This window comes from Stenella coeruleoalba (genome assembly GCF_951394435.1).
Source record: "Stenella coeruleoalba genome assembly, chromosome: 9".
Classification (NCBI taxonomy): domain Eukaryota; kingdom Metazoa; phylum Chordata; class Mammalia; order Artiodactyla; family Delphinidae; genus Stenella; species Stenella coeruleoalba.
Genome location: NC_137155.1, coordinates 22342464 through 22361346, shown reverse-complemented (window position 1 = coordinate 22361346; position 18883 = coordinate 22342464). Strand labels below are relative to the sequence as shown.

The window sequence follows — 18883 nt, the reverse complement described above, 5'->3', positions numbered from 1 at the left end:
GGTACACTGCCTACTTCCTCTTCATTTGTTGGTGAGTTTTTACCTTGCTCCTTCATCTGCTGTGTATTTCTCTGTCTTCTCTTTTTGCTTAACTTACAGTGTTTGGGGTCTCCTTTTTGCAGACTGCAGGTTCGTAGTTTCCATTGTTTTTGTTGTCTGCCCCCAGTGGGTTGTGTAGGCTTCCTGGTGGAGGGGATTGATGCCTGTGTTCTGGTGGATGAGGCTGAATCTTGTCTTTCTGGTGGGCAGGACCATGTCTGGTGGTGTGTTTTGGGGTGTCTGTGACCTTATTATGATTTTAAGCAACCTCTCTGCTAATAAGTGGGGTTGCATTCCTGTCTTAATAGTTGTTTGGCATAGGGTGTCCAGCATTGTAGCTTGCTGGTCTTTGATTGGAGCTGAGTCTTAACATTGAGATGGAGATCTCTGGGAGAGCTTTTGCCATTTGATATTATGTGGAGATGGGAGGTCTCTGGGAGACAAATGTCCTGAACTGGGCTCTCCAATTTCAGAGGCAGAGGTCTGTCACCCAGCCCAAGCACCATGACCCTGTCAGCCACACGGCTCTGAAGAAAAGGGAGAAAAAAGAAAGAAAGAAAGAAAATGCAATACAATAAAGTAAAGTAATTAAAATAAAAATTAATTAAAAAAAAGAAAGAGGAGTGCGACCAAACCAAAAAACAAATACACCAATGATAACAAGCAATAAAAATTTTACAAAAACAAACAAACAAACAAAACCGGACAGATCGAACCCTAGGACAAATGGTAAAAGCAAACCTATCTAGACAAAAATCACACAAAGAAGCATACACATACACACTCACAAAAAGTGAAAAAGGAAAAAAAAAATATATCTATATATATAAAAAAGGAAGAGAGCAACCAAATCAATAAACAAATCTACTAATGATAATAAACTCTAAATATTAAGCTAAGATAAACATAAAACCAGAAAAAAATTAGATGCAGAAAGCAAACCCCAAGTCTACAATTGCTCTCAAAGTCCACCACCTCAATTTTGGGATGATTTGTTGTCTATTCAGGTATTCCACAGATGCTTCAGGTTACAGCAAGTTGATTGTGGAGATTTAATCTGCTGCTCCTGAGGCTGCTGGGAGAAATTTCCCTTTCTCTTTGCTCACACAGCTCCTGGGGTTCGGCTTTGGATTTGGCCCTGCCTCTGTGTGTAGTTCGCCTTAGGGCATCTGTTTTAGTTCAGACAGGACGGGGTTAAAGTAGCAGCTGATTAGGGGGCTCTGGCTCACTCAGGCTTGGGGGAGGGAGGGGTACAGAATGCGGGGTGAGCCTGCGGTGGCACAGGTTGGCATGACGTTGCAACAGCCTGATGCATGCTGTTTGTTTTCCCAGGGAAGTTGTCTCTGGATCACGGGACCCTGGCAGTGGTGGGTTGCAGAGGCTCCTGGGAGGGGAGGTGTGGATAGTGACCTGTGCTTGCACACAGGCTTCTTGGTGGCTGCAGCAGCAGCCATAGAGTTTCATGCCCGTCTCTGGTATCTGCGCTGATAGCTGCAGCTCACGCCCATCTCTGGAGCTTGTTTAGGCAGTGCTCTGAATCCTCCCCTTTCCTCGTTTACCCCGAAACAATGGTCTCTTGCCTCTTAGGCAGTTCCAGACTTTTTCCCAGACTCCCTGCAAGTTAGATGTGGCACACTAGCCCCCTTCAGGCTGTGTTCACGCAGCCAACCCCAATTCTCTCCCTGGGATCTGACCTCTGAAGCACGAGCCTCAGCTCCCAGCCCCCACCCGCCCTGGCTGTTGAGCAGACAAGCCTCTCAGGCTGGTGAATGCTGGTTGGCACCGATCCTATGTGCAGAAATCTCTCCACTTTGCCCTCTGCACCCCTGTTGCTGTGCTCTCCTCTGTGGCTCAGAAGCTTACCTCCCGCCACCCCCTGTCTCTGCCAGTGAAGGGACTTCCTAGTGTGTGGAAACATTTCCTCCTTCACAGCTCCCTCCCAGAGGTGCAGGTCCTTTTCCTATTCTTTGTTTTTTTGTTTTTTTTTTCGTTTTTCTTTTTCCCTACCCAGGTATATGGGGTTTTTTTGCCTTTTGGGAGGTCTGAGGTCTTCTGCCAGCGTTTAGTAGGTGTTCTGCAGGAGTTGTTCCACATGTAGATGTATTTCTGATGTATTTGTGGGGAGGAGGGTGATTTCTACGTCTTACTTCTCCACCATCTTGAAGGTCTCTCTCAGCATTTTCTATTTCTATCTAGTATTTTCCTTTTTTTGACTGAAATTTTCTATTTTTTTACTTTTCTTCCTAGTGTATTTTCCTTTGCCTCACTTGTTATCATCATAAGAGATGCTTTAAAGTCCTTGTCTGACAATTCAACATGAGGGACATCTTAAAACTGACATCTGTTTATTTTCCTTTAAGAAGAATGAATTACAGTTTCTCAGTTCTTCTTATTTAAGTAACTTTGGATTATATTCTGGACATTGTTAGAGTTGTGTTGTTGATGGTCAACATTCTGTTATATTCCTATAAATGGTGTTCTTCTTTTTAAAGCAAAAGATTACCTTGCTTATGGTCAAATTGTAAACATTTTCTCACCTATTGGAGGCAGCACCTCAAATCTTAGTTTCCTCTTTTTAGCCTTAGTTGAAAAGCTGCTTTAAGTCTTTCCCATACTTGCATGATTCAGTGGTTAGCCAGAGATGTGGGGAGAGTTTATACACAGAACTTGGGGATTCCTTCTGTGCCTTGCTCCTTCCCAGATTCCATCTTCACTTTCTAGGAGTGTGATTGCCCTAGTTTTATCTTCTGTTTCTTTAGGCCAGAAAAATATATGGGATTTTACCAGACTTCTAACTTCCTTGAGCTACACTGGGATTGCAGGCTGCCTTCAAACTAATGTCATAAAAATGGGAAACCACCCATGCTGTGACCATGTTCCAAGTATTACATCCTCTTTAAAAAACATACACACAAACTTTTCTCACTTTTATCTTTTTAAAAAGTTTATCCAGATTTAATGTTTGTTATCTTTGAGATGATTCACTCTTTAGAAGATTTTTTTGGCCATATTTGAAGAGGAATTCCTTGGGATAGAAAAATGTAATCCTTTTCTCAGAAGGCAGTAATATCTCTCTTGGATAGATTCCCAAACATATGTTACTGTGTAAAAACATTATCTGAGAGATTAGATACTCATCAAAATAAGATTTCCAAAAAGTAGGCATCCCAAAATACAAAGAATTACAAAGAAAAGAGCAGAATTGGGCAAAATCTTAAAAAAGCCTAAGGTATTTTTTTTTTTCCAATTGGACATATAGCTTGTGATTTTTTGAACTGGATTTTATTTTGGTTGTTGCCTGTACCCCCTCCAGATGGCACAATATAAATTATCTGTCTTAGAGAAAAGCAAAGAGAGAGGCACTGTCTGAACATGGGGCTCTCGAGAATCTAATGTGCAAACAGAATTTCCTCCTCAATTAAAGTTGCTGCCTCTCAACTCATTGTAACAAATAATTAAACTTTTTTTTATATTAGATGCATATCTAATCCTAAGAACTCAATCAACAAGACTGTTTCCTTTCAATTACAAATTATATTTTATGATCGTGAATAAATGAATTTATTCTTGTAAAGTAAAAATCCTCATAGGATATATGTTTAGAATTTTGATCCAAAGCTGAAATTAAAATTTTCATTGATTTTGAGAATCAAGTATGTGTAGGTTACAGATCAAACTGCTTAATGCTCTCTAGAGACTTTAAAAAAAAATTATTACTTTTAAAACTAGGGAAAATCAATGTCTTTAATATGTTTATATTTTTAACAATGAAAGTCTAGTTGTTGGGTAATACTGACAGTTGGGTATTTTAGGCAATTCATCTTGAATTAGGCATGGTGAGAATGCCAAAAAATATGTTACCTGAAGTCACATGGAATGATAGCTGACCAAGAATTCCATAGCTGGGCAGCTTACAATACAAAAAAATTGGTTTCCATTTGAGATATTATAACAGTGAAAAGTACCTTGTATTTCTATTCTTTCATTTACTTCACTTACTAAAATAGGTATAAGTATTAATTCATCTCATGATTAATTTTTTGAGGTTTACTGCCTTGATGAAATTCTAACTTCAGATACTTCTGAGTCATTTAGATAATAAATCCAAATTTTTACTCAATTTTTCATTTAATGAGAGAAAAACCATTCCAAACACTTACAGTAATAAAAGATACTTCAGTGACTGGCCTTCAAAATTACAGAAGTTATCTATAATATTTTACATATTCCTTTGAAAAGTTGGGTAGTACTGAACCTCCAGGTTTCATTTTTCATAGTAAACATACTAGTCATTAAATTCACTGCTTAATCTTTGTTGATGAAACAGGGCATCCTGAGTATGATATATCAAAGCATATATTTATGTTTTCCAATTCATATTCATACTTATAATAGTGAAAGAAGTATTGCTGCAGAGGAAACTTTGGGTCTATTTCATTTCTGACTATAGTTTTAAAGGATGTTTTATATTAGAACATAATGTAACTTTGTATTTTGAAATCTTTTGACCTAATTCTTATTTTAAACATTACCAATTATCATCATATTTCATCTGTCTGTGTTAAGGTTCTAGATTTAATTTACTTTTAATGCTTTGGAATTAAAATAATTTTTAAAAACTAATTTTTCTATTACATTATATCTGAGAATAATTTGTTTAAAAGACTAGAATTTGTTTAAAAGACTAATACTAGAAATGGCTTTTGCTTTTACAAAGGATTTTGATCATCAAAACTTATCAGAGCACGAACAGCTAAAAAAAGAAGGGACTTAGATATTGTGAGGAAAACACAATTTATTTTAATTAAATGTCTCACATTTCAAGCTTACTCAGTTCACAAATCTCAGGCAATGTTTCCTCAATTTTAAATCTATTTATTAATCAAAATGATTTTCTCCATTATTCATTCATTATTTACTTTTATTAACCTTCAGTTTGAAGGTTTATACTTTCATACATATCCTTTGCACCGCAGCCTAGGTTGTGTGTGTTTTGGTGCACATATCATGTATTTTTCCTTCAAACCATTTCTTTGAAAAAAAAAAATAGAAAGTGTCCTAGAAAAGCATGCCTCTGAACGACTTTTGCAGTCAAGTTTGCCGTTGGGTTTGCTCCACTCAATGCTCACTAGTCTAATGAGACATGCAGGGCCTGTGCCAGAGAGAAGCACCTGGCCTCAGGCCAGGACACTGCCTTTTCAGCCAGTCACAGTATACCTCTCTGAGACTGAGAATATGCTTAGAAACTGCCAGGATCAGCTGAATGGTAAAATATTTCAGATGTGTTGAAGGAAAACAATAAACCATCAAGATAAACACAACATCATTAGGGTGCTTGATGGGCATCCTTGAATAAAATGTTGAGCTATGAATACTGTGTGTTTATCTTTGCCCACAGGACATAAATCAATTCTGTAATTTGGTAACAAAGTAAAAGAGTATTGTTTTACTCTCCAGCTGGATTCCTGGGGAAAAAATAGTATATTTCAAAGCGAAAATACTGTCTTAAACATATTTCTTTACCAATAACTTAGTTTTCAACATTTAAACTCACACATCGCTATTTTATTCTAGTGTTTGGGTAAAAATGCCAGTAAAAACAGGCTTTCCTTTGCCTTCTTCTGAATAACAAACTATCATTTGGAACCCTTTCCTCATAATAAGCCTTGTATGCTATAACAAGAAAATGTTTGGAGACCCAGTAAAAGTGAGCATGCTAATTTAGTGCGCTGAATACATTCTGGTGTTGAGTCTCAGTGAGTTATTAATGATGAAATGGTGAATAAAGATTTTAAAATATATTTTTTTAAAAAACAATATCTGCTATTATTTTATGAAAAAAATAAGAAAAGAGGAACATCGCAAAATTGTGTATTGCCACAGAATAGATCTTATTGGTATCTCAGAGACATGAAAACTCTGTGAGGAGTTATATTGAAAATCCACCTGAGGGGATGATATGAAACCAGTTCTTCTTATCTTGCAACTTTTAAGATACCATTTGAAAGTTAAACAGAAAAAAGGAGAGTCTTTAAAAAATGCTTTCTAAAGTTATAAAATTTCAGAGTTAAAAATGAGTGGATCATAGAGATTTATGTGTGTTTTAACCAACTTCTTACATTTCACATTTATATATACATGACAAAAACATATCAGGGAAGTTAAGGAGCAAGTACACAAAATATATTTGGCAGAACAATGATCATAATCTCAATCTTCTGGTTTTCTATATACCACAATTTATAATGAAGAAAATTTAGATTTTCTTGTTTTCTTCTTTAGAGACTCACACATGAATTTTGTATAATAATTTCAAATAAATAAGAGAAACTGTTTTATGAAGAATATTAAAGCTGGCAAAACATATAAAAGTTGGATAGAATGTTATGGTTTTCTCGGGATATATGCCCAGGAGTGGGATTGCTGGATCATATGGTAGCTCTATTTTTAGTTTTTTAAGGAACCACCATACTGTTCTCCATATTGGCTGTACCAGTTTTCATTCCTACAAACAGTGTAGGAGGGTTCCCTTTTCTCCACACCCTCTCCAGCATTTATTGTTTGTGCATTTTTTGATGATGGCCATTCTGACCAGTGAGAGGTGACACCTCATTGTAGTTTCGATTTGCATTTCTCTAATAATTGGTGATGTTAAGCATCTTTTCATGTGCTTTTTAACCATTTGTATGTCTTCTTTGGAGAAATGTCTATTTAGATTTTCCACCTATTTTTTGATTGAGTTGTTTGTTTTGTTTTTTTGATATTGAGCTTCATGAGCTGTTTGTATATTTTGGAGATTAATCCCTTGTCCGTTGCGTCATTTGCAGATATTTTCTCCCATTCTGAGGGTTGTCATTTCGTTTTGTTTATGGTCTCCTTTGCTGTGCAAAAGCAAGCTGTAATTCAAAAAGATACATGCACCCCAATGTTCATTGCAGTGCTGTTTACAATAGTCAGGACGTGGAAGCAACCTAAATGTCCATTTAAAGAGGAATGGATAAAGAAGATGTGGTACATATATACAATGGAATATTACTCAGCCGTAAAAATGAACAAAATAATGCCATTTGCAGGAACATGGATGGACTTAGAGATTATCATATTGAGTGAAGTAAGTCAGACAGAGAAATACAAATATCATATGATATCACTTAAATGTAGAATCTAAAAAAAAGCCACAAATGAACTTATCTACAAAACAGAAATAGAGTTACAGATGTAGAAAATAAACTTATGGTTACTGGGGGTAAAAGGGGAAGAGGGATAAATTGGAAGATTGGGATTGAGACATACACACTACTATATATAAAATAAATAGGGGCCTACTGATAGCACAGGGAACTCTACTCAATACTCTGTAATGGCCTATATGGAAAAAGAATCTAAAAACGAATCGATATATGTATAACAGATTCAATTTGCTGTACACCTGGAAACTAACACAACATTGTAAATCAATTATACTCCAATAAAAAATTTAAAAAATAAAAGAAACATATTGAAAAATAATAAAATACTAAAATTACTCATATTCTAAAAAAAAAGTTGGACAGAGTATTCCCTGCTCATTCCCTTCTCAAAGGCAGGTGCTTAAATGAGAGTGAAACCAATACACAATAATATACATTAAGATATGTTTGGAGGAGGGACCTTCAAGATGGCAGAGGAGTAAGACGTGGAGATCACCTTCCTCCCCACAATTATATCTGAAATACATCTACATGTGGAACAACTCCTACAGAACACCTACGGAATGCTGGCAGAAGACCTCAGACTTCCCAAAAGGCAAGAAACTCCCCAGGAACCTGGGTAGGGCAAAAGAAAAAAGAATAAACAGAGACTGAAGAATAGGGATGGGACCTGCACCACTGGGAGGGAGCTGGGAAGGAGGAAAAGTTTCCACACACTAGGAAGACCTTTCACTGGTGGAGACAGGGGGTGGGCAGGGGGGGAAGTTTGGAGCTACAGAGGAGAGCGCAGCAACAGGTGTGCAGAGGGCAAAGCTGAGAGGTTCCCACACAGAGGATTGGTGCTGACCAGCACTCACCATCCTGACAGGCTTGTCTGCTCACCAGCTGAAGTGGATGGGGGCTGGGAGCTGAGGCAGGCTTCGGAGGTCATATCCCAGGGAGAGGACTGGGGTTGGCTGCATGAACATAGCCTGAAGGGGGCTAATGCGTCACAGTTAGCTGGGAGGGAGTCCAGGAAAAAACCTGGGACTGCCTAGGAGGCAAGAGATCATTGTTTCCGGGTGCGCAAGGAGAGAGGATTCAGAGCACCACCTAAACAAGCTCCAGAGGCCGGCACGAGCCACAGCTATCAGCACGGACACCAGAGATGGGCATGAAATGCTAAGGCTGCTACTGCAGCCACCAAGAAGCCTGTGTGCAAGCACAGGTTACTATTCACGCCTCCCCTCCCAGGAGCCTGTGCAGACTGCCACTGCCAAGTTCCCGTGATCCAGGGACAATTTCCCTGGGAAAACACACAGTGCACATCAGGCTGGTGCAACGTCACGCCAGCCTCAGCCACCACAGGCTCGTCCCACATTGCATACCCCTCCCTCCCTCTGGCCTGAGTGAGCCAGAGCCCCCTAATCAGCTGCTACTATAACCCCGTCCTGTCCGGGGGAGGGAACAGATGCCCTCAGGCAACCTACATACAGAGGCAGGGCCAAATCCAAAGCTGAAACCCCAGGAGCTGTGTGGACAAGGAAAAGAAAGGGAACTTTCTCCCAGCTCCCTCAGAAGCAGTGGATTAAATCTCCACAATCAACCTGATGTACCCTGCATCTCTGGCATACCTGAATAGACAATAAATCATCCCAAAATTGAGGTGGTGGGCTTTAGGAGCAACTGTAGACTTGGGGTTTGCTTGCTGCATCTAATTTGTTTCTCCTTTTATGTTAATCTTAGTTTAGTATTTAGAGCTTATTATCATTGGTTGATTTCTTTATTGATTTGGTTGCTCTCTTCCTTTTAAATATATATATATTTTTCTTTTTCTTTTTCTCTTTTTGTGAGTGTGCATGTGTACACTTCTTTGTGTGAGTTTATCTGTATAGCTTTGCTTTTACCATTTGTCCTAGGGTCCTGTCTATTTATTTATTTTTTTAGAATAGCTTTTAGCACTTATTATCATTAGTGGATTTGCTTTGGTTGCTCTCATTTCTTTTTTTGTTTTGCTTATTTATTTTTAATAATATTTTTTATTTTATATTTAATAACTTTATTTTATTTTATTTTTTTCTTTCTTTCTTTTTTTTCTCCCATTTCTTCTGAGCCATGTGGCTGACAGTCTTGGTGCTCCGGCCTGGTGTTAGGTCTGAGCCACTGAGGTGGGAGAGCCGAGATCAGGACATTGGACCACCAGACACCTCCCAGCTCCACGGAATATCAAATGGTGAAAGCTCTCCCAGAGATCTCCATCTCAACACTAAGAACCAGCTCCACTCAACGACCAGCAAGCTACAACGCTGGACACCCTATGCCAAACAACTAGCAGACAGGAACACAACCCCACCGATTAGCAGAGAGGCTGCCTAAAATTATAATAAGTTCCCAGACACCCCAAAACACAACACTGGACGTGGTCCTGCTCACCAGAAAGATAAGATCCAGCCTCACCCACCAGAACACAGGAACTAGTCCAATCCACCAGGAAGCCTACACAACCCACTGAACAAACCTTACCCACTGGGGGCAAACACAAAGAATTACAGGAACTATGAACTTGCAGCCTGCGAAAAGGAGACCCCAAACATAGTAAGTTAAGCAAAATGAGAAGACAGACAAATACACAGCAGATGAAGGAGCAAGGTAAAAACCCACCAGAACAAACAAATGAAGAGGAAATAGGCAGTGTACCTGAAAAAGAATTCAGAGTAATGATAGTAAAGATGATCCAAAATCCTGCAAATAGATTGGAGAAAATACAAGAAACCTTTAACAGGGACCTAGAAGAACTAAACAGCAAACAAACAAGGATGAACAACACAATAAATGAAATTAAAAATTCTCTAGAAGGAACAATAACAGAATAACTGAGGCAGAAAAATGGATAAGTGACCTGGAAGATAAAATAGTGGAAATAACTACCACAGAGCAGAATAAAGAAAAAAGAGTGAAAAGAATTTAGGACAATCTCAGAGACATCTGGGACAACATTAAATGCACCAACGTTCGAATTATAGGGGTTCCAAAGGAGAAGAGAAAAAAAGAAGGGACTGAGAAAATATTTGAACATATTACAGTTGAAAACTTCCCTAATATGGGAAATGAAATGGTCCATCAAGTCCAGGAAGCACAGAGAGTTCCATAAAGGATAAATCCAAGGAGAAACATGCAAAGACACATATTAATCAAACTATCAAAAATTAAATACAAAGAAAAAATATTAAAAGCAGCAAGGGAAAAGCAACAAACAACATACAAGGGAATCCCCATAAGTTTAACAGCCGATTTTTCAGCAAAAACTCTGCAAGCCAGAAGGGAGTGGCAGGACATATTTATTTTAAAGTGATGAAAGGGAAAAACCTACAATCAAGATTACTCTACCCAGCAAGGATCTCATTCAGATTCGACAGAGAAATTAGAACCTTTCAGCCAAGCAAAAGCTAAGAAAATTCAGCACCACCAAACCAGCTTTACAAGAAATGCTAAAGGAATTCTCTAGGCAGGGAACACAAGGAAAAGACCTACAAAAACAAACCCAAAACAATTAAGAAAATGGTAAGACGAACATACATATCAACAACTACCTTAAATGTAAATGGATTAAATGCTCCAACCAAAAGACAGAGACTGGCTGAATGGATACAAAAACATACCCATATATATGCTGTCTACAGGAGACCCACTTCAGACCTAGGGACACATACAGACTGAAAGTGAGGGGATGGAAAAAGATATTCCATGCAAGTGGAAATCAAAAGAAAGCTGCAGTAGCTATTCTCAAACCAGACAAACTAGACTTTAAAATAAAGACTATTACAAGAGACAAAGAAGGACACTACATAATGATCAAGGGATCAATCCAAGAAGAAGATATAACAATTGTAAATATTTATGCACCCAACATAGAAGCCAACTCAGCACATAAGGCAAATGCTAACAGCCATAAATGGGGAAATTGACAGTAACACAATAATAGTAGGGGACTTTAACACCTTACTTTCACCAAAGGACAGATCATCCAAAATGAAAATAAATAAGGAAACCCAAGCTTTAAATGATACATTAAACAAGATGGACTTAATTGATATCTATAGGACATTCCATCCAAAAACAACAGAATACACTTTCTTCTCAAGTGCTCATGGAACATTCTCCAGGATAGATCATATCTTGGGTCACAAATCAAGCCTTGGTAAATTTAAGAAAGTTGAATCACATCAAGTATCTTTTCTGACCACAACGCTATGAGACTAGATATCAATTACAGGAAAAACAACCTGTAAAAATACAAACACATGGAGGCTACACTGGACGCTACTTAATAACAAAGAGATCACTGAAGAAATCAAAGAGGAAATAAAAAAATACCTAGAAACAACTGACAATGGAAACACGATGACCCAAAATCTATGGGATGCAGCAAAAGCAGTTCTAAGGGGGAAGTTTATAACAATAAAATGCTACCTCAAGAAACATGAAACATCTCAAATAAACAACCTAAACTTACACAAAAGCAACTAGAGAAAGAAGAACAAAAAACCCCCCAAAGTTAGCAGAAAGAAAGAAATCATAAAGATCAGATCAGAAGTAAAAGAAAAAGAAATGAAGAAAACAATGGCAAAGATCAATTAAAGTAAAGCTGGTTCCTTGAAAAATCAACAAAATTGATAAATCAGTAGCCAGACTCATCAAGAAAAAAAGGGAGAGGATTCAACTCCATAGAATTAGAAATGAAAAAGGAGAAATAACAACTGACACTGCAGAAATACAAAGGATCATGAGAGATTGCTATGACCAACTATACGCCAATAAAATGGACAACCTAGAAGAAATGGACAAATTCTTAGAAAAGCACAACCTCTGAGACTGAACCAGGAAAAAACAGAAAATATAAACACCGATCACAAGCACTGAAATTGAGACTGTGATTAAAAATCTTCCAACAAACAAAAGCCCAAGACCAGATGGCTTCACAGGCTAATTCTATCAAACATTTAGAGAAGAGCTAACATCCATCCTTCTCAAACTCTTCTAAAATATAGCAGAGGGAAAACACTCCCAAACTCATTCCCTGAGGCCACCATCACCCTGATACCAAAACCAGACACAGATGTCACAAAGAAAGAAAACTACAGGCCAATAACACTGATGAACATAGAGGCAAAAATCCTCAACAAAATACTAGCAAACAGAATCGAACAGCACATTGAAAGGATCGTACACCAGGATCAAGTGGGTTTTATCTCAGGAATGCAAGGATTCATGAATATATGCAAATCAATCAATGTGATAAACCATATTAACAAACTGAAGGAAAAAAAACATATGATCGTCTCAATAGATGCAGAAAAAGCTTCTGACAAAATTCAACACAGATTTATGATGAAAACCCTCCAGAAAGTGGCCATATATGGCCACATATATAGAAGGAACTTACCTCAACATAATAAAGGGCATATATGACAAACCTACAGCAACATCATTCTCAATGGTGAAAAACTGAAACCATTTCCACTAAGATCAGGAACAAGACAAGGTTGCCCACTCTCACCACTATTATTCAACACAGTTTTGGAAGTTTAGCCACAGCAATCAGAGAAGAAAAAGAAATAAAAGGAATCCAAATCAGAAAAGAAGTAAAACTGTCACTGTTTGCAGATGACATGATACTATACATAGAGAATCCTAAGGATGCTACCAGAAAACTACTAGAGCTAATCAATGAATTTGGTAAAGTAGCAGGATACAAAATTAATGCACAAAAATCTCTTGCATTCCTATATACTAATGTTGAAAAATCTAAAAGAGAAATTTAAGAAACACTCCCATTTACCATTGCACCAAAAAGAATAAAATACCTAGGAATAAACTTACCTAAGGAGACAAAAGACCTGTATGCAGTAAACTGTAAGATGCTGATGAAAGAAATTAAAGATGAATCAAACAGAGGGAGAGATATACCATGTTCTTGGACTGGAAGAATCAACATTGTGGAAATGACTATACTACTCAAAGCAATCCACAGTGTCAATGCAATCCGTACCAGACTACCAATGGCATTTTTCACAGAACTAGAGCAAAAAATTTCACAATTTGTATGGAAACACAAAAGACCCTGTATAGCCTAAGCAATCTTGAGAAAGAAAAATGGAGCTGGAGGAATCAGGCTTCCTGACTTCAGACTATACTACAAAGCTACAGTAATCAAGACAGTATGGTACTGGCACAAAACCAGAAATATAGATCAATGGAACAGGATAGAAAGCCCAGAGATAAACCCATGCACATATGGTCACCTTATCTTTGATAAAGGAGGCAAGAATATACAATGGAGAAAAGACAGCCTCTTCAATAAGTGGTGCTGGGAATACTGGACAGCTACATGTAAAAGAATGAAATTGGACCACTTCTTTACACCATACACAAAAATAAACTCAAAATGGATTAAAGACCTAAATGTAAGGCCAGACACTATAAAACTCTTAGTGGAAAACATAGACAGAACACTCTATGACATAAATCACAGCAAGATCCTTTTGACCCACCTCCTAGAGAAGTGGAAATAAAAACAAAGATAAACAAATGGAACCTAGTGAAACTTAAAAGCTTTTGCACAGCAAAGGAAACCATAAATAAGACAAAAAGACAACACTCAGAATGGGAGAAAATATTTGCAAATGAAGCAACTGACAAAGGATTAATCTCCAAAATTTAGAAGCAGCTTATGCAGCTCAATATCAAAAAAAAAGCAACCCAATCCAAAAATGGACAGAAGACCTAAATAGAGATTTCTCCAAAGATAGATTGCCAACAAACACATGAAAGTATGCTCAACATCACTAATCATTAGAGAAATGCAAATGAAAACTACAATGAGGTATCACTTCACACCAGTCAGAATGGCCATCATCAAAAAATATACAAATAATAAATGCTGGAGAGGATTTGGAGGAAGGGAACCCTCTTGCTTTGTTGTTGGGAATGTAAATTGATACAGCCACTATGGAGAACAGTATGCAGGTTCGTTATAAAACTAAAAATGGAACTACCATACGACCCAGCAATCCCACAACTTTGCATATACACTGAGAAAACCGTAATTCAAAAATAGTCATGTACCACAATGTTCATTGCAGCACTATCTACAATAGCCAGGACATGGAAGCAAACTAAGCATCCATCAACAGGTGAATGTATAAAGAAGATGTGGTACATATATACAATGGAGTATTACTCAGCCATAAAAAGAAACGAAATTGAGTTATTTGTAGTGAGGTGGATGGACCTAGAGGCTGTCATACAGAGTGAAGTAAGTGAAAAAGAGAAAAAGAAATACTGTATGCTAACACATATATTTGGAATCTAAAAAAAAAAAATGGTTCTGAAGAAGCTAGGGGGCAGGACAGAAATAAAGACGCAGACATAGAGAATGGACTTGAGGAGACATGGAGGGGGAAGGATAAGCTGGGACGAAGTGAGAGAGTAGCATGGACATATATACACTACCAAATGTAAAATAGATTGCTAGTGGGAAGCAGCCGCATAGCACAGGGAGATCAGCTCGGCGCTTTGTGTCCACCTAGAGGGGTGGGATAGGGAGGGTGGTAGGGAGACACAGAGGAAGGGGATACTGGGATATATGTATGTGTATAGCTGATTCACTTTGTTATAAAGTAGAAACTAACACTCCATTGTAAAGCAATTATACTCTAATAAAGACGTTAAAAAAATTCTTGGTATGCCAAACAGTTAATAAGTAAATAAAATTTAAGAAAAAGATGTTTGGAAAGTTCTGAACTTTGCAATGAATATTTAAACTGATTGGCATTTCTCTGCAAGAATAATAGGAGCTTACTAAAACATACAACAAATTTCCCACTGTTCTCAGCTTTAGCAATCTTTGAATGTTTCTGTATACCACATGACTGAAAAAGCTTAAATGTAATTTTTCTGAGGATATTTTTCAGATTAACGTTAAGTACTTCATTCAAAATAACATGTCACACGTTCACATAAAGAAACAAAGAAAAATAGTAATTCTTGCACCCTTGTCACCACTTCATCCCTATTCCAATGTAAAGAAATATAATCTTTTAATTAGTTCTCATTTCAGATTATCTTTATATATATTCTCCAATTTCTTACATGGAATGTAAATGTTACTTTATTAACTCACCACCATGGAAACTAAGGATTTTGATTGCTTAAGTTATCCTCTACCTCTGACCATCCCCTTCTCCCAATATTTTGACAATTTGATAATTATTCATTTTATTGCTTAGCTGTGCAACTTTATATAATGTACTTACATATTTTTTTCATACTTCATCAATTATCATCAAGTTCCCATCTAGATTAGATGGGGATACCTTACTCCTAATCTTTTTACTTTTTCTTCTCATTATACCTACTACCTCTGTCTTCAGCACATTAGTTTATGCTCAAAAATAATACAATTTATATTCTGTTCTATGATCTAAAAGTGGGAAACTAATGAACTTCATGTGTATTATTATGATTTTGTAAAGTTATTAACTGCAATCTGAGTTGTATTTTAAAATAATGTTTTCTTTTCTAGTGTTTCAATATCATGACTTCTGGATCACTCAACGTATAATATAGCCAACATTAAGACCATGTTGATTATTTTTTGTCAGTTTATCAGTTGTTTAAAATTATGCCCACATTTTAGTATGCTTCATATTTGGACCATGAAATTCTTGTATTGGGATTAGCTTTTCCTGGTGTTTCTCATTTCTCCCCAACCTTTTTTTGATAAGATAATGTACCTTCTATGTAACCTCAAGTCTATTCATCTTTGAAAACCTATTGAAAAGCTTCCCAAACAATTTCCAATGCCCAGCAAGTGAGAAAAATAGTTTACAGTTGTACAGAGATGCCCTCATCTCTCTGATCAGTGTCACCAAGTTACCTTACCAGGTTGTATAAATATAAATATTTCTTACATATAATACGACATGAAGAAGGTTGAGAAACACTTATTTAGTGCCTTTAGACCTGTTTTTCTCCAGTAATAACACTTCTGGAACTCTATTTCCCTCTGCCCCAATCTGGGGTAGTACCTTTCTGGTCCTACGTCAGAGATGTGGTCCTATGACTTCCTGTCTCTGCAGTCCTGGGTTGGTGTCTAATTTCCTGATTCCACATCTTTGGGTTTTTTCCTTCTTAATTTTCTCCTTGTTTTATAGTAGCTCGTCCCCAAGTAATGTCTAAAAACAACTGGGTGAAGAGTCAATTTTATGAGTCCTTGAGTTAAAAAAATGTCAGTATTCTGCCTTCACACTGGATTTATGAATTGCCTAGAGACAGTGTCCTACATTCATAGTCATTTTCACTAATACTTCTGGAACCATTGTTCTATAGTTTTCTGCCATCCAGAGTTATTAATCAGATATCTGATGCCAGAGAGAATATTATACAGTAGTGGTTATGAGTTTTTGTCTCCAGAAGCTTGCAATTATTTTGTGTGTGTGTTGTTGTTGTTCTTTTATTAATTTTACTTATTGCAGTTAACTCAACCATAATTTCTTGACTTTCTATGAAACAGAAATTATGCTTGTCTATGCACTTAATTATCCAATATTTAGTTCTGACTTCTTTTAATTTTATAAATTAGGTACTATAATTCTTAGTGTAAATCACTGTTTAGTCTTACCTTCATATTTGGTCTTCTCTTTGATCACCATTCTGTCTTGCACCCCTCATTTTCCTTCAGTAATCATTTTCTTTTCTCTTGAAGTACGTATGTAGAAGTTACTTTAGCAAAGTTCTTTCTAATGATGTTGCAAAAATTTTCTTGCTGGAAAAATGTCTTCATTCATTCTTCTTTTTATAAAGATAGCTTTACTGTGATATACCTTACTTCCTATATTTGTGGATTTATATGTTTTCATCATTTCTGGTAAATTCTCAGCCATTACTTTCTTATATATTGCCTCTTCTTCATTTTCTCCTCAAAATGAGAGCTGCATAATACCTCAGGAGAAGGCATCCCCGAGAGTGGGTTGATATCAGGAAAAAGGAAACTGTAAAAGAAAGGAAAAGACAAGGCTAGTGAACAGGTAATCCAAGAGTTGGATGGGCAGTGTAGTATCTGTTCCCAGAGGAAGAGTTAGGGTAGAAGTCTGTAAGAGAGAATGACACATACACAGGCTCTGAGCAGACAAAGACCTTTACAATACTTTACATGCAAGGATTATAGAAATTATTATTGCTCCTTGTTCTCAAACTGCTGGTAAGAAAATAATTATAATAATTTTAATAGTCACATTCCATTTTTCTTGTCAGTCTCATCATATTTATTTCTCAAAATTCTCCTTACTGTGTGTTAAATTCCATTTTTCTTACCCAGTTAATTAGACTGTCAAAGCAACAAAATCTAAGGATGGGCAGTATGTGAAAATAAAAGTTCACCTTGACTAAATCTTATCCCATAATATCTTCTTGGTTTATTTCATTCTATATAGATCTTCATGTCTTATCTCCTTTCCTTCTCTATAAAATTCTGTGTCTTCTTTCCTCCCCCCTGTTTCATTATCTCCATTTCCATATCTGTCTCCATGTGGTGTCTTTCTCTCTTAACACATTAGCCCTGTATATTTCTCTTCTGTGGGCACCTTTTCTTTTCTTCTCTACCTCCTTCTTATCTCTCTATCTTATTTTGCCCTAGTTTGGTCTCTTTCCTTTATCTTTCCCCCAAACCATCTCCTATCTAAATCAAAAAAGGAAGACAAATTTTAATTTATAGAACTTTTAAATATTACTGAGTATTCAGATATCAAAATAAAAACATTATTTGATTGTTTTATATGTCTAGATAAAAAGTATACTTTTAAAAAATTTGTGCCATTGACAAAATCTCTCATCTATCCAACAGTCATACTCTGTTTTGATAAAGAAGTTTTATGTGGGCAAAAGCTTTCCATCACCAACATATTTTGAATAGGTTTTGCCTCTCTATCCATTCATTCATTCATATAGTTCTTTCCTCTAAATGAGTTTACATTTTTTCAGGGTGTTTAAAGCCTATACACAGCAATCTCTATACAAAGAGGAATAGTGGAAGGTTCCTGCCTTCTTGTAGGAAAGTGAGTTACATAATCAGACAGGAAGATTATTTTGGTGACACTATGTTGAACATATTTTATGCAGGAAACTCGGGGTCATAATCAGATATGGTGATAGCCAGGATGATAGCAAGGATGGCAACCTGAACTGAGCTGGTGGCTATGGGCATGGAATCGGACTCTATACCAGACTCTGGACGCACTTCAAGCTTCCTTCAAACTATTTCTTTGCTTACTCTTAGGTCTGCAGTGCTCCTCTGTCTCTGTGAAATTTTACCCAATTTCAAGGCCTTGCTTTAATTACCCCTCCTCCTTGACACTTTTTCTTCTTCACTCTCTTGTATGTCTTACCAGAAATTTGGATGATTCCCTTCCTTAGCATTCTCACAGGAAGGAACTAATGTAGAGTTAGAAATGGATTGAAAAGAGGCAGGGGGTGGGGAAAGCAGTGGTTCCTACTGGAATGCACTTTGTAGTGAATCTTAAATAAGTTAAGGGCCTATTTATAATTCTCTCTCCAATTTTTCTTGTTATTGGGGTCTTATTTTACTGGACATAGTTTAACACTAGTTCTTGAACTTG

At 36.9% G+C, this 18883-nt stretch overlaps 1 long non-coding RNA gene across 3 annotated transcripts in view; it reads right to left on the bottom strand.

Moving 5' to 3' along the window:
* The window catches only part of LOC307191442, a 271519-nt gene that overhangs the window by 25551 nt on the left and 227085 nt on the right, over positions 1-18883 (bottom strand). For 2 of the 3 annotated variants that reach the window (XR_013829772.1, XR_013829773.1), the window contains exon 4: positions 16891-17260. This is a non-coding gene — a long non-coding RNA (uncharacterized lncRNA). Of the gene's footprint in view, positions 1-16336; positions 16455-16890; positions 17261-18883 lie in introns of those variants that run through there. The other variant, XR_013829774.1, reaches the window with a different exon arrangement.